At 36.9% G+C, this 14,677-nt stretch overlaps 1 non-coding gene across 1 annotated transcript; it reads right to left on the reverse strand.

Moving 5' to 3' along the window:
- Positions 1–14,168: 14,168 nt before the first annotated feature.
- LOC124898275 lies at positions 14,169–14,274 on the reverse strand. The gene has a single exon (XR_007055250.1). It is a non-coding gene; the product is annotated as a small nucleolar RNA R71 (small nucleolar RNA).
- Positions 14,275–14,677: the final 403 nt, after the last annotated feature.

Here is a 14,677-nt window from a genome sequence, read left to right on the forward strand (position 1 = left end):
AAGGCTAAGAAATTCCTGTTCCAATGGTTGAACAACAAGCAACCCAAAGGACAATTAGGGAAGTAGCAGTCCCACTTTCGACGAACTTGACTTCCCCAATTTAAAGACCGATAGCTAGGGGGAATTTTGAGTTGAGGCACAATATGGTGCAGCTTCTTATCAGCAGTGGACAGTTTGCAGGGTTTTCACGTGAGGATCCACAAGTCCATTTGTAGACCTTCATTGAGCTTACTAATATATTCACTCCAATTGGGGTGACTCTAGATTAGTTGAGGCTGACACTGTTCCCCCATTTACTTTTGGGGAAAGCTAAAAGGTGGTTGAATGCAGAGCTAACCAATTCAATTACATCATGGACCAACTTAGCCAGAAAGTTCCTTATCAAATTCTTTTCATCAGGTAAGACTACAAGATTTCACAGTGAAATAGTGAGCTTTAAATAGAAGCCAGATGAAAACCTCTATCATGCTTGGGAATTCTTTAAGTCTCTTCTTTGGGAGTATCCACACCACCAATAGTCTAATGAGATACTTGCTCATACTTTTGTAGAATCTCTTGACCATAATACAAAGATTTTGCTAGATTCAGCCGTGATTAAGCACAGGAGTTGACATATAATGAGCTGTACACACTGTTGAACTGCATTGCCCAAGGAAATCCAGAGTGACATTCAGATTCTAAAAGTGCCACAAAAAAATTAAGGGTGTGTTGGGGGTGGACCAATTCACAGCCTTATCAGCATAGGTTTCTGCACTACAAAATTCAATTAACACATCATTCAGCAACATAAAGTTAGGAGAAGCACAATCTGCAGCCACAGTCAATGTCGTCCAATAAGCCGCAGGTTGGTGTAAGGTATTGAAAAATAATCACCATTCAGCGGCCATGTGTGCTTCAAATCCAGAATCTGTCATGTATGTAAGAAATGCTCAAAGCCAAATTATGGGAATGCCTACAACATGAAGTGGAAGACTCAGCCAACAAATCATCTATAGAATGACCCATCGCCATAGGCCCAACCAAGTCAATCAACTAGCAACACGAAGGAGATACTAAAGCAGATTCTAGCTAATCAGACACAGTTTGCTGCAGACCTAAAAAATTTGCAAGTAGCTACTAGAAGTTTAGAGTTGAAAGTGGAGCAGAATAAAAAAGCGTTGAATATTAGGCCACAAGGTAATTTTCCAGCTAACATAGAAACGCTAAAGAAGGTTATGGAAATCACCTTGGGAAGTGGTAAAGAGTTTAAAGAAGAACCTCCCAAGGCAACAAAGGAGGTAGATGCTGATGTGGTGACCCAAAAGGTAGATGACAAAGTTGCTGAAAATTCAAGGAAATCTGAGTACTTGAATGAAAAAGTTGCTGAACCAGAAGTGAAGAAGATGCCGCCACTACCCTTCCCCCAAAGGCACATAAAAGTGAAGGAGGATACCCCATTGAAAAAATTTATTGATATATTTAAAGAGATTCATATTAACTTACCTTTGCTAGATGTTTTGCAGAGTATGCCTAATTATGCAAAGTACTTGAGGGAAGTGGTTACAAAGAAGGTGAGATTGCAGGATGTGGAAGCAATAACACTTACTATAGAGTGTAGTGTGGTGATGAAATAGAAAATCCCTAAAAAATTGAGATATCAGGGGAAGTTTGTTATCCCTATTCAAATTAGGAACAAAGAGGTCTATGCACTTAGTGACTTAGGGGCAAGTATTAATTTGATATCCCTATCACTGTTTAAGAAATTGGTATTAGGAGAGCCAAAATTGACCAATGTGGTATTGCAGCTGGCAGATGGGACATTTACACATCTGGATGGAATAATTGAGAATGTTCTCATAAAGGTTGGTAAATTTATTATACCTGTTGACTTTATTGTTCATGATTTTGAGGCAAATGAATAGGTACAAATTATCTTGGGGAATCTATTCTTAGCAACTGGAGGGCCTTGATTAATGTTAGAGAAGGCATGCTCAAGATGAGGGTAGAGGATGAAGAGGTGGTATTTGATATTTACAAAGCATCCATTGAAAATCCTAAATATAAAGATTTATGCATGATTAATATGATTGAAAGAGATGAGTGTGGGGTGCTTAAGCCACTTTTAAGACCTCTTCCGAATACCTGATTGAGTGGCCTAAAATGAAACCACTGATTCCCAAAAGTAAAAAGGTCTGAAACAAATGAAAAATGGCTCCCAAAAGGGAGTAAAAGGATGAAGGAATATGGTTGAGTTGAGTTGGGTCAAGCCGCGACACTAAATCAGGCGCTGCTTGGGAGACAACCCAAGTTAATTAGGTATGTTTTCTTTTCAGTTTTTAGTTTTTACTTTATATAGTTTTTATTTTTGGTTGACTCATAGGTCAATGAAAAGTTTGAGTACCATAAACTTGAGCTAAAAATCATGGCAAAAACTAAATGTGGAGTCCCACTGATCTCCTTTATGTGAAGATGATACTAGCTAGGCCTAAAGGCCTTAGGAGTATTTCTATCTCTTAATTTAAAAGTTCACTTTGGGGACAAAGTAGATTTTTAAGTGTGGGGTAGGGAAATTCCCAAATTTTGACTCAATTTAAAAAAAATTAGGTTAGGAATAAGTAAGATATTCTTGTTGGTGTTATTTTTTATCGCAAGGTTTAAGTGGTTTGTTTGGTAAAATCATGTTGAATGAGTGAATTGCTACTTTTGAGACTCTAAGGCTCATTTTTGTAACTCTTGTACTTGTTGTCCGGCCATGTTTTATGGAGCGGAGTGTTGGCCAGTCAAGAACTCCCATATTCAAAAATTGAAGGTGGTGGAAATAGAAATGTTTTATTGGATGTGTGGGATTACTAGAGAGAATAAGATTAGAAATGATATTATTCGAAAGAAGGTGAGAGTGGCTTTGGTGGAGGAGAAAATGTAAGAAGAAAACTGAGATGGTTTGGGCATATAATAAGGAGGAGCATGGATATTCGAGTTAGTAGGTGTGAGAGGCTAGCCTTAGACAGATTCAGGAGGAGTAGAGGTAGGCTGAAAAAATACTGGAGGGAGGTGATTAGTCATGACATGGAGTAGCTTTAGCTTAGTGAGGACATGGCCCTAGATAAGAAGGTATGGAGGTCGCAGATAAGGGTAGAAAGGTAGTGTGGATGTGTGAGTTATAGCTAGTAGTTAGGAGAGCCCTTGTGTAGTCGAGTTAGTAATCCTAGGATTAGGTCCATAGATAAAATGCTCTATCTAGGATAGTTTGGGTGGGGTGGGTGCCTTTGGGCTTGTGAATGTATGTTACTGCTAGGTGCGTGTCCTATTTCTTGTTTCTTACTTTCTATTTTGTATTGCGTTATGCTCGTATTTCTCTTCTTTCGTATTTGTCTGATCTCTATTTGTATTATTCCTCGTTCATTATTTATGTTATGCCATCCATCATGCTTCTTGTTTATTATGACCTTTTTTACTATTCTTTGTCCTAAGCTGGGGGTCTATCAGAAATAGCCTCTCTACTTCTTCGAAGGTTGCGGTATGGACTGCGTACATTTTACACTCCCTAAACCCCACTTTGTGGGAATACACTAGGTTTGTTGTATTTGTTTTTGTTGTTGTTGTCGTTGTACTTGTTGGCTTAAATTTTAAATTTGTGTAATTATTTGGTTAGGAGTCGATAATGATCCTATTTAGTTGAGCATGTCCCATGTGCGTGTGACATTTGTGTATATTTCTTGTTGCATGTGATGTCTAGAACTTGCCCGCTATATGTGTGAAGCGAAATAAAGAGTGTAAGTTTAGGAGATGATTTAGGCATTTCTTTGATAGCCTTGTTTTATACCTTCTATTTGTCCTATCCTTGTGCATTGTCCTAGATAACCCCCATTGAGCCTTTAGCTTCTTTAATTTGGTAGCCTCATATGTAGCCTAATTCCCTTCTTTGATAAGCCTTAATTTGATCCAAAAATCTCCTAAGTGCTTTAATTGAAAAAAATATTTTTTATTTAGTAAGAAGTTTGAGAAATTGAAGAAGAAAAAGGTGAAATTGATGCCCCAAGGTAATTATTATTAGTGTTTATAATTGATGTGTAATGGTTGGGAGTGATATAAATGGCATTAGAAATATTCCCATGGTTGTAGAAAATGAGAAAAATTGAATCTTGAAGGAATAAACAATACACCCATAATGTGTTTGTGAAAATGCTTAAAAGAGATGGGGCAAAAACAAAAGGTATGGATGAATGAAAAAAATGTAATTTAGTTGTTGGAGTTTGATTTTATTATAAAAATTAGTGTATTAAGAGCTTAGAGAGGTTAGTCACTATTCCCAAATAGTTCCTACTTGTCCCTTAGCCTACATTACAACCCGGGAAAGACCGATTTGATCCTATACTTGACATTTGGATATTAGTAGATCATTACACTAAGGTCAAACTTATAGTTCATTGTGTGTAACTTGGAAATTCTTTGTGAGAGTGAGTGTAATTTGATCCTTGTACCCATCATTTTATAAATTGCATTATTATGAGTGATTATGGGTAACTCCCTTGTTGTAACGGGTACATATTTGATGAATGTGGGTGATTTGTATGATGTACTTGATTGAATGATAAGCATGATTTTGCCACTTAGGTGAGTCAATTCTTAAGGCTAGGATGTTTTGGAGTAGTGTTCATGAGTTATCAATTGTGTAAATAATGTGCTTTGTGTAGAAACTTGCATTCCATGTAGTCATTGTAGTACTAGCTTGAGTGTCTTTGTTTTAGTCAAAGTGAAACATCACCTCATATTTTTATGCTTAGAGTAAAGAGTTGTTTGAGGACGAACAAGGATTTAGGTGTGGGGTGATGATCTGAGGTGGTTTTATACCCTTTTGTATCATTATTCTAGCTTATTTCGCTTTGTTTTGAGGATAATTCTTGTGCTTAACTTGTTAATATGATATAAATAAACATTTAAGTGTCCAAATATGCGATTACAATGTTCAATGTATTTTTCAAACAAGTTTGTACTTAATTGAGTCATTTAACTTGGAAAACTAGTTTTACTAGCTTGAGCTAGGTGTGTGTCTAGTTGATTTATTTGGAATATAATGTGTTTTATTTGTTCCAAATGGTTTAAATGTGTAATTATGAGTGGAATAACTTGTTTATAATATTTAAAGTTTAATTTAATTAAGTCAAGAGTTGGAATAATAAGTGGAAGATCATTGCGAATTTGCCTTAGCTTGTGTTTTGATTTGTCGTTGACAATATTGTGTTGTTTTTATCTCTAATATGTGGTGTGTGATATTGTAGGAGGCTTTTTGATCTGAATACGATGATATATAGATGACTTAAAGGCGAAAAATTCATTGGAAATACACTACAAAGGGCATGGGCAAAGGATAGGACATTCAACACTTAACCAAAATTTTGAAAGCAAATTCCAGTGAGTTGACGCCAAGTCGACGCGTCGCGTCGATGGTCACACAATTTACACTTAGAAGAATTTTTAAATGCTAATTCCAGTACACCAATGCAAAGTCTATGCGTCACATCAATGTGTTCAAACGCTGCAATTTAAAGTGCACCGACACAACATAACTTTTTCCCACTTTGAATAAAAGTGGCACGTGATTGGGCGACTGGTGAATTTTTTCTTGGACCACATGCAAGTTATCCTAATCCCATTATAATATTATATAGTATAATAAATATATATATATTTATTAATCTTGGATAATTTTCAAAGGGGGGACACGTAGTCAGCATTGGACAAGATTATTTTTTTAGTCAATTCAGTGGACACGTGAAGTTGTGGCTGCTATTTTTAGATTTTATTTTTATTTTTATTTAGTCTTTAATTCTTCATATAAAGTATTTAATTAATTGGATCGTGATTATGAATATTATTGGCTAAAAACCCTCTTTCCCGGGTTAAAGCCAAGAACATGAGTACTATTATTTTGGATTAAATTTCGATTAATTTTGCTTATCATATTTTGTTGATTGTTTATTCTTGTTTCAATTATTTTAAGGATTTGCAGACCTTAGAATACATATATTGTCGACCTTTTGATCTCCAAAGAGGGAATAGTGAGATAGAACATGAGAATAAACAAAGTTTGAGTTTTTATTTTTTATAAAATAAATAATTAAATTTAGAATCTAGGACAGGGATCTACTTAGATGCCTTACTTGATTCAGACGTAGGACGATAGCTTTAATTAACTTAATTGGATTATTACAACCCTGCTCAATGATGTAGTTGTAATGTCCATATTAGGTAAAAGATTATAGGTTGGTAAACCATGATTATGTAATTAGCCCTACGAATCAACAACCAAGATAAAAAAATTGACGAATGAAATTCAATAACATAGTATGATTGTTCAGTGTGCTTTAACCCTGGGGTTTTCTCCATTGATTGTTTCAAGAATTTATTTTTTGCATTGTTTACTTTATTTTTAATTTACAATTTTCTAAACTCTTTTGGGTTACTTTTTCACCAATTAAATCTAAACTGTGAACTAAAATTAAATCATTGTTAAATCTAGTCTTTATGGAATCGATAAATGGCTTCTTGAAGGCCACTTTACTACTTGATAAGACCACGTACATTTGCGTGTGCGCTCAAGAGTTGTCACCCCCTTTAGACTCTCTTAGAAATAACTGAGTCACCACTTGAGTAGAAATAGAAAAAGGATCTGAAATAACTTCCAGATCAAAATGAAAAGATACAGCCATAGAAGGAGTCACATAGGAGAGAGTAGACCTCGAACCAAGCAAACAATATACGTCACAAGAGAAAAGCTGTAATGTACCAGTAACAATATCAGGTGATGCCTCAAATTCACTTTGGTATGCCAAAGCATACAACCTATTCCTACCAATACTTAAACAAGGAACAATAACAGAAGCAGATGACATGCCACCAGGTGTAGGAGAAGAAAATGAAACCACAGGAATCTTATTTGCCCTCTTAGCAACCTTATTAATTAAATAATCCCTGAGTCGATGACCTTCCTAGACACACTTGAATAATTTGTCCTTTTCTTCATCACAATAACCCCGATGAGGAAAACCACAGAACCGATAAGAAGGCCATGAAGAAACTGACTGACCTTCGTTTGCCTGAGATTGGGCACCATTTTTCCAAAACTTGTCACCACTATGATGATGCTTGTCTCCTGACTGGTAAGGAGCACTAGAAGAAGAACAGGAACTAGAAATAACCCACTTCTATTTCTTCCATTTGCCACCATCTCGACCACCCTGAGATTGAACACCTCCCTGGTTAGAAAACATGCTCCTCTTACCCTACCTATCTCCAAACTCCGCCTGCTTTCTTTTTTCATCCTCTACTTGTTGTATATAGATATTCAACCTAGAGATGTACATATGCTTGATCAGCAAAGCAGTCTTGATCTCCAAAATTAGATCCCGATTCAAACCAGAAGTGAACTTCCTCATTCTAGCCCGTTTGTCAGCCATTAAATCAGGAGCATACCTTGACAATGGATGAAACTTTAAGGAATATTCCTTAACAAACATTCTCCTCTTCTTTAGGTTCACAAAATCATCCATCTTTGCTTCCCTTAACTCTTAGGGAAAGAATCGATCCAAAAAAACACCAGAGAAGGCATTCCACAAGGACGACTCTTTTACATCTTCTCTATCCCTATCTCATTCTTCATACCAATGATATGCAATATCTTTGAGTTGATAAGATACAAAGTTTACCCCCTCCACATTAGTGGCCTGCATCACTCAAAGTATCTTCTCCATCTTATCCAAGAATCACTGTGGATCCTACACCTCTTTCACTACAGAAAAAGTGGGAGGACCCATCTTCATAAATTGGCCAACCCTTGTGGCCTCATAGGATAAATCACCAGATATATCCCGCTCGGCTTGAGCAGCAACCAACTTAGCAATAGCATGAATAGACTGACGAAATTCCCCATTAGTCACCTCACCTTGAGGAGGACTTATAGCAACTGGTGGAACTCTAAAACTATCAGGGATAGGATCATGAGAACGAAGATGAGCCCCAAAAGTAGGATGCAGCCTCTCAACATTACCTCTAGATGGGATAGAATAATTTTCTTATGTTTCAGATCTACGAGGCATAATATGAAAGACGAACAAACAGAGACTAGAGAAGAATCCAGGACTCTTGAAAATAGAATACCAAGAAAGTGAAACATTCTTAAATGCCTTGTAGCCTCTCCTTTATGAGTGTGGCATGCTACATACCCCTAAAAGAGACTCTACATGACACAGCTTTATGGACTCCCAACTAAACATGAACCTAGCTCTAATACCAACTAGACAGAAACCATCCTAGGTCTATGTCATAATGGGCATCCCAAGTTTCACCGGGGCCAAAGACCACCCCTGTTACCCAACCCAACCTCCAACCGCTTGCCCTAAGTTGGCTAAATTTCGATCATATAATAAAATAGTATAACAGCTCACATAAATACTCTGGGAATAGATCACAACTGTGATAGGTCAAACCGAGTCTAACCATCCTATACAACCAATCTAACCATATCAAAACGTACAAAAATAAAGGCCATAAACAAGGCCATCACCAAGGACGTTCTAAAATATAATATAATTAATCCTAAAATGAAATATGATAGAATAGTATGTTCGATGATGCTAGCCTCCTGACTTATTCCAATGCTAAGGCTGACACCAATATCGATCCCGCCTATTCCAAACCATAGAATCATACAAAGCCTCTAACCAAAAGATTAAGGAAATTCGATCAGGACATACCCCTGACCATAGCCAAAACCAATATCTAAAATAAAGCTAAAATGTCTAGAAATATCCATAACATGAAATAGAGTCTTCTGAAAGGATGGAAGCTCACCACTTCAGACCAAATGTTATCCCTGAGTCAATCACTATGTAGGAGAAGTAGAATGGTTGGTTACTACATAGAGTGCGTATATAGTCGTCTGTAGATGGGGTAGCGTGTAACCGCTGGCATGATCTCAAGGTAAGGATAAAATAATTCTATTTATACAACCAAGTAAAACCATTCATATGCACATAACCATACATATATATATATATAACCATGTTGAGAAAAGGGAACAGGTTTAGCATGCCTTTAAAACCTTTACCTGGGTTGTGTAGCTTTGTCATCCTAAACCACCTATGGGCTATATGGGTTCAGCTCTCCCTGCTGAAAGGGACCCAGTGCATGTAGTTGCTCAACCTGGAAAGTATCTTATAGGATGACTAGTGCATCCCCAAAAAATGACATGACATTATGTATATGATCACCAAGACCAACCTCATAATGGGAAATATGAGTTTTCAGTTTTGGTTCCCGTTGGACTCTACCTTCCATGACTTAGTTACACCTCCTACCATTATTGTACAATTAAAACCAATTTTCCAAATAATCAAACCATTATCCATTTATTAACCAAGGCCATTGTTATTGGTATTGTCATACTAACCCTTACTTGCAAGTATCATCCATACCCAACCATTTATAGGTTTAAGGAGACTTTTAAGTGCCCTTCCATTTACCATATTAAACCAGTTGGGAGACTTCTATGTTCCCCACAAGCATAACCAATTATCCTTTAGCCTTTCCAAACCATTTATACAATGCATAATTCCTTTACCATGTTTAAAACATGCAAGAGTTCTATTAAAAAAGTCAATGCAATAAACATATCTTTATAAGCAGTTTGTCAAACATATTGGGGGCATAATATTATCAAAACCAATTCCAATTACCACTAAGCCATCCAATGCAATCCAATTATCGAAAACCACCTTTAATTAATATTATAACATAATTAAAACCATGGAAGACCATAACGAACCATTTAATATCAAAACCCCCAAGTCATATTTAAATACCCAAAATCATCCAATCAATGAAATTGTGAAAACATTCATACAAACCATGAATTTAAGTTAAATTAACAATGTGAGAAGAGAAAATGCCTTAAACCAAGATGATGATGGAAAGAAATCACCAAGATAAGCCGTAAATTGATCCCTTAGTTGAAAACCTAGCTCTCTTTGCCCAAAATCTCTTAGGAGAATTATGAAGTGTTTAGGAAGAGTTTCTAAGTATTAATGATTAGAATAATAGGTTAAATAACCTCCCAAGTAGGTTATAAGTCATGGTACCCTATTAGGATAAGTGGGAAATATCCAGAATACCCCCTGTTAAGTTACACCAAAAATCCTTTGATAGGGATATGACTGATCCTCATGAGTCATGCCCTCCCAATACTATCGGTATCCATCACTCATAACCTGGCCTCAACCCTTGGATCAAACACTGTCCAGTGTACAACTCATCTAACCAAGTTGTAACAATAGCATATGATCCAGATCCAGGACACGTATCCCTGGCAGAATAAAATACCTGGGGATTGAACACTATCTGCCATACGAGTCCTTGGTATGATTCATACCCTGGCTTACAACTCATGGAGAGCCACTCGTACTCAGATTCAATCTAAGTAACCAAGTATAAGTTTAAGTTAAGGAACCAAATGATCTGTAACCACCAATACGACTTATACCCCAAAGTCGAACCCATTCAAGCTACCAAAATCCATCCCACTAACCAACACTGGTCGATATACGACTAGACTATACCACGCATACCCTAATATACGACTCATACCCATGAGTCGTATATGGTCCAGAGATCAGAATTCCATGAAATTTTCTAAGGTCCAGAAACTAGGGTGTTTCATTTGCACTGTGTTATCTTATAACATAATTCAGATGCGTAGTTTTCCAACCCGGCCTCCCTTAGACAGCTCACTATTACTAAGTAACAGTAGTGGTGAGTCCTCATTAATTGAGGATATGATTTTTTTATTTATGTTACTTCAGTGCTTTCTCATGTTCAGCTAGTTAGAGTTAGTTAGTGGTCTATCCCATTAACTCCTTATGATGTTTAGAGGCTTTTCGATAATCAGTTAGACAGTCAATCAGTTATTTCAATAATAATAGTTATTTCAGATAGATAGTTTGGTTTTTAGTACTTTATCAGATATTTTAGATATGTTTTTCTTTGTATTCTAGTATTCAGTTCTACAGTACCTTATCAGTCCATCTTTTGCTCATGTATTACATTACAATATTACTCAATGCTCACAAAAGGTACCAGCTCATAGGTTAGCTTATGGCCATGGAGGTCATAAACATTGTTTCGCAACTAGGGGGTAGCCTTAGGTTGTGACAAAACTTTGTATCATAGCCTAAGGTCTTAAAGTGTCCTAGAGAGTCTGAAAGTCGTGTTAAGTAGAGTCTTGTGCATAGGTGTGAAGTGTGCCACACTTATGGATAAGAAGATATGAGATATTTTAGGAAAGTTTCCCCTATTTCAATGTTTATAACGTGCGAAAGAGCATGAGCTCTATTTAAACTCACTTTTTAACTTATCCATCATTTCATTTACAGATAATGCCTCCTAGAAGCAACAACGAAAGAAAGAATAAGGATTAACCTGCACCCCCACCTATTCAGGAAGATACCTGAATGAGCATTTCTTCCACACTGAATTAAAGTTTGCTTTCACTACCTTAGCCCACTACAGAACTGCCCAGAATAACTAGCAGGCTATTGCTCAAGCCAATCAAGTGGAAAATACAACTGCAGTTAGGATTTGGGATTTTACTAGGATAAATCCCCCTTTGTTTTTGGGATCATAATCTAAAAAGGATCTGTAGGAGTTTTTGGATATGGTGTAGAGAGTGATTGATATCATGGGCATCACTTTGAGTGAGAGTCCAGAATTGGTTGCATATTATTTTTAAGATGTATCTCACACTTGGTTTAAGCAGTAGAAGAAAGACCATGGTGTTGATGCAGGGCCAGTAGAGTGAGAGGAGTTTGCCATAGCTTTCTTAGACATGTTCTTTGCCTTAGAGTTGAAGAAAGGTAAGGTTTAGGAGTTTATCAATTTAAAGCAGGGTAATATGAGCATAAAGGAGTACCCACTTAAGTTCACTCAGTTGGAGAGGTATGTTATTTCTATGGTGGTGGAGAATAGGTCTAGGATGAGTAAGTTTTTGTTTGGTGTATCTGATAGTGTGGTCAAGGAGTGTAGGACTGTCATGTTGAATAAGAAGATGGACCATATAGGCTTATGGTTCATGCTCAGCATATTGAGAAGAAAAATCATAAGGATAGAGAGAGAGAGAGAGAGAGAGAGAAAGGGGGGCAGAATAGGTAGTTTTTACTTTTCTCAGCCAAGATCAAAAGGAGATAACCGTTCTCAGTTTCTTCAAAAATTTTTAGCCCCAGCTCCATCTTCAGTTAGTGCACTGATGAGTGGTAATTTTTACCACCTATTCTCACTAACATTCATGCACACTACCTTGTTATCAATGAATTAATAACACATATTTGTGAGTAAATGCACTAATATCCACTCATTGCAAGTATAGAGTTAGAGAGATAAAAAATGTGGAATAGAGCTTAAAATGATAAAAAGGGAGAAAGGAAGAGTGTAGCTAAAGACCTGGACCACATCAACCTATGTTACCATAACTGCGGTCGTGGTTTGTAAAGATGGTTATCATAGCCGTGGTCATGACAATCATGTGCGATCATGATTCAGTGGGATTATGCCCTATGGCAGTTTAGTAAAACCACATGGATGAATCCCAAATCATATATTGGGAAAACCCATTCTTCTTTGGGTATTGCTTACCTTATAACTATTTTTTATTTGAAAGCAAGAAACCCTAATTGAGAAAGTGTGTAATTAATCTTGGAGGATTAATTTTTTAGTAATTTTGTGAAGAATGGATGTCTTGGATAATTCCCATGGGATATATTTTTACTTTCTTCATGAGTAACTAAGTAATTTAGTCTTAGGATTACGTAGAACTAAAGTGTGATTTTGTGTGGGTGTTGATGTGTTTTCATAATTTTTAGTTGTTGATTATGGATTCCACCATTGCTTGAGGGTGAAAACCCCAAAATATCCAAATGGGTTTGATGGGTGAAAATCCTAAACTCTAAAAACCCTTCATTCTCCTTAAAAGATGGATGAAGGTGAACATAAGGTAACCCATAACATTCTTGAAAGAGGGTTATAGGGGGGACAAGACAATGGTGGACAATTAAGTCTATAGTTTACTATCTTTTCCCATTTTAGAAATAAGTGTAATTGGAGTATTAATCATGTCAAGAGCATCATACTAGAAATAGGGATGCTTGATTGAGGATTTGGGTGATTTTAACTTGTACACTTGTTAGGTGCTCCAAAGAGCCAATGGGTGAAACCATTGTCGCTTGATTGAAAGATTGGTCATAGTGACTACATACCTAGACTATCCTTTAGTTAACAACTAAATTTCATGTCAAACTATCATCACCCCCATGCTTGCAACTTTAGGTAGACATAATCCCAAGATTTCCTCATATCTTGATTTTAAATCATAAGTGTTATATCCATGCATTGTTAGTTGACAACATATCCCCAAATCAAATTCCCCCATTTTATTTTACATGTCTTGTTTATTATCATTCTGGGTAAACTTGTAGTAACTAGAACACCCATAAGATTTGAAGCCTATAATTCACTCCTTGTGGATTTGACCCAAACTCTAGTTGGGTTATTTGACAATGAGCGCCTCACCCCTTAAATATGGAAGTGAGTTGAGCATTATCAAAATGGTGCCATTCACGGGGATTTAAATATAGATTTCACTTATGCGGTGTGCTTCTTACTTAGGTATATTTAGGGTGGTGTGTGTTACTATATTGGTTGTTTTTGGACTTTTTGTAGGTAACTTTAACGTGAATGGTATTATGAGTTAAAACACTAAAGATGTGGAGTCATTTGATGCTCTCCTTCATGGAGAGAGCCAAAAAAATGCTGAAGGCCAAATAGGAGCACCCAGTATCTCGCCTCACGGAAGTAGAGCCCTCCACATGACGAGCGTCATGCTTAATTTTTTGCAAATTAAGGGGTTTTTTGGGGGTCAAGTGTATAAGGACTCATATGTTCACTTAAAGAATTTCTTGGAGGTGTGTACACCATTCAACCTTGCACACACCACTCAAGAAGCCTTTTGGCTCTATTTTTCTTGTTTTCACTAAAGGGCAAAGCATTGTTGTGGCACCGTTCACTCCTTACGGCTACAATCCCTTTGTGGAATGAGCTTACAAAGGTGTTTTTGGATCAATGCTCCCTATCCCCCAAGGTGTTCCATATAAGATATGAGATTATCAACTTTAAACAAAGGAGTGGGGAGCCGCTTCATGAAGTATGGGAGGGATTTAATGGAAAATTAGCCAAATGCCCCAACCATGAAATTCTGAGGAATATACTTCTCCAAATACTCCATCGGGTGCTAGACCCTTGGAACCAAACTATCATGAAAAATACAGTGGAAGGTTCTCTCTTAAACTTACACTTCCATGCGGCTACAAAATTATTGAGAACAATGACTAAGCACAATCGGGAATGTCATCCCAGGGCATCGATGTCCTAAATAGCTCTCCCACCATACCCAATGTCAATATAGAACAACAAAAGCAGGATGAGGAATAAGAGGTGACTATGGCAAAGATTTTGACCCAACTTAAGCTCCTAGCCAAATATGTTATGGGTGCACATGCAAAAATGGGAGATGTCCCGGTGTCAAGAGCCTATGGTAAAGAAGCTAAAAATTTGGATGAATATATCAGATTCTTGCCAAACCATTTGAAGGGTTTTC

The sequence above is a fragment of the Capsicum annuum genome, chromosome 4 (assembly GCF_002878395.1).
Source record: "Capsicum annuum cultivar UCD-10X-F1 chromosome 4, UCD10Xv1.1, whole genome shotgun sequence".
NCBI lineage: Eukaryota > Viridiplantae > Streptophyta > Magnoliopsida > Solanales > Solanaceae > Capsicum > Capsicum annuum.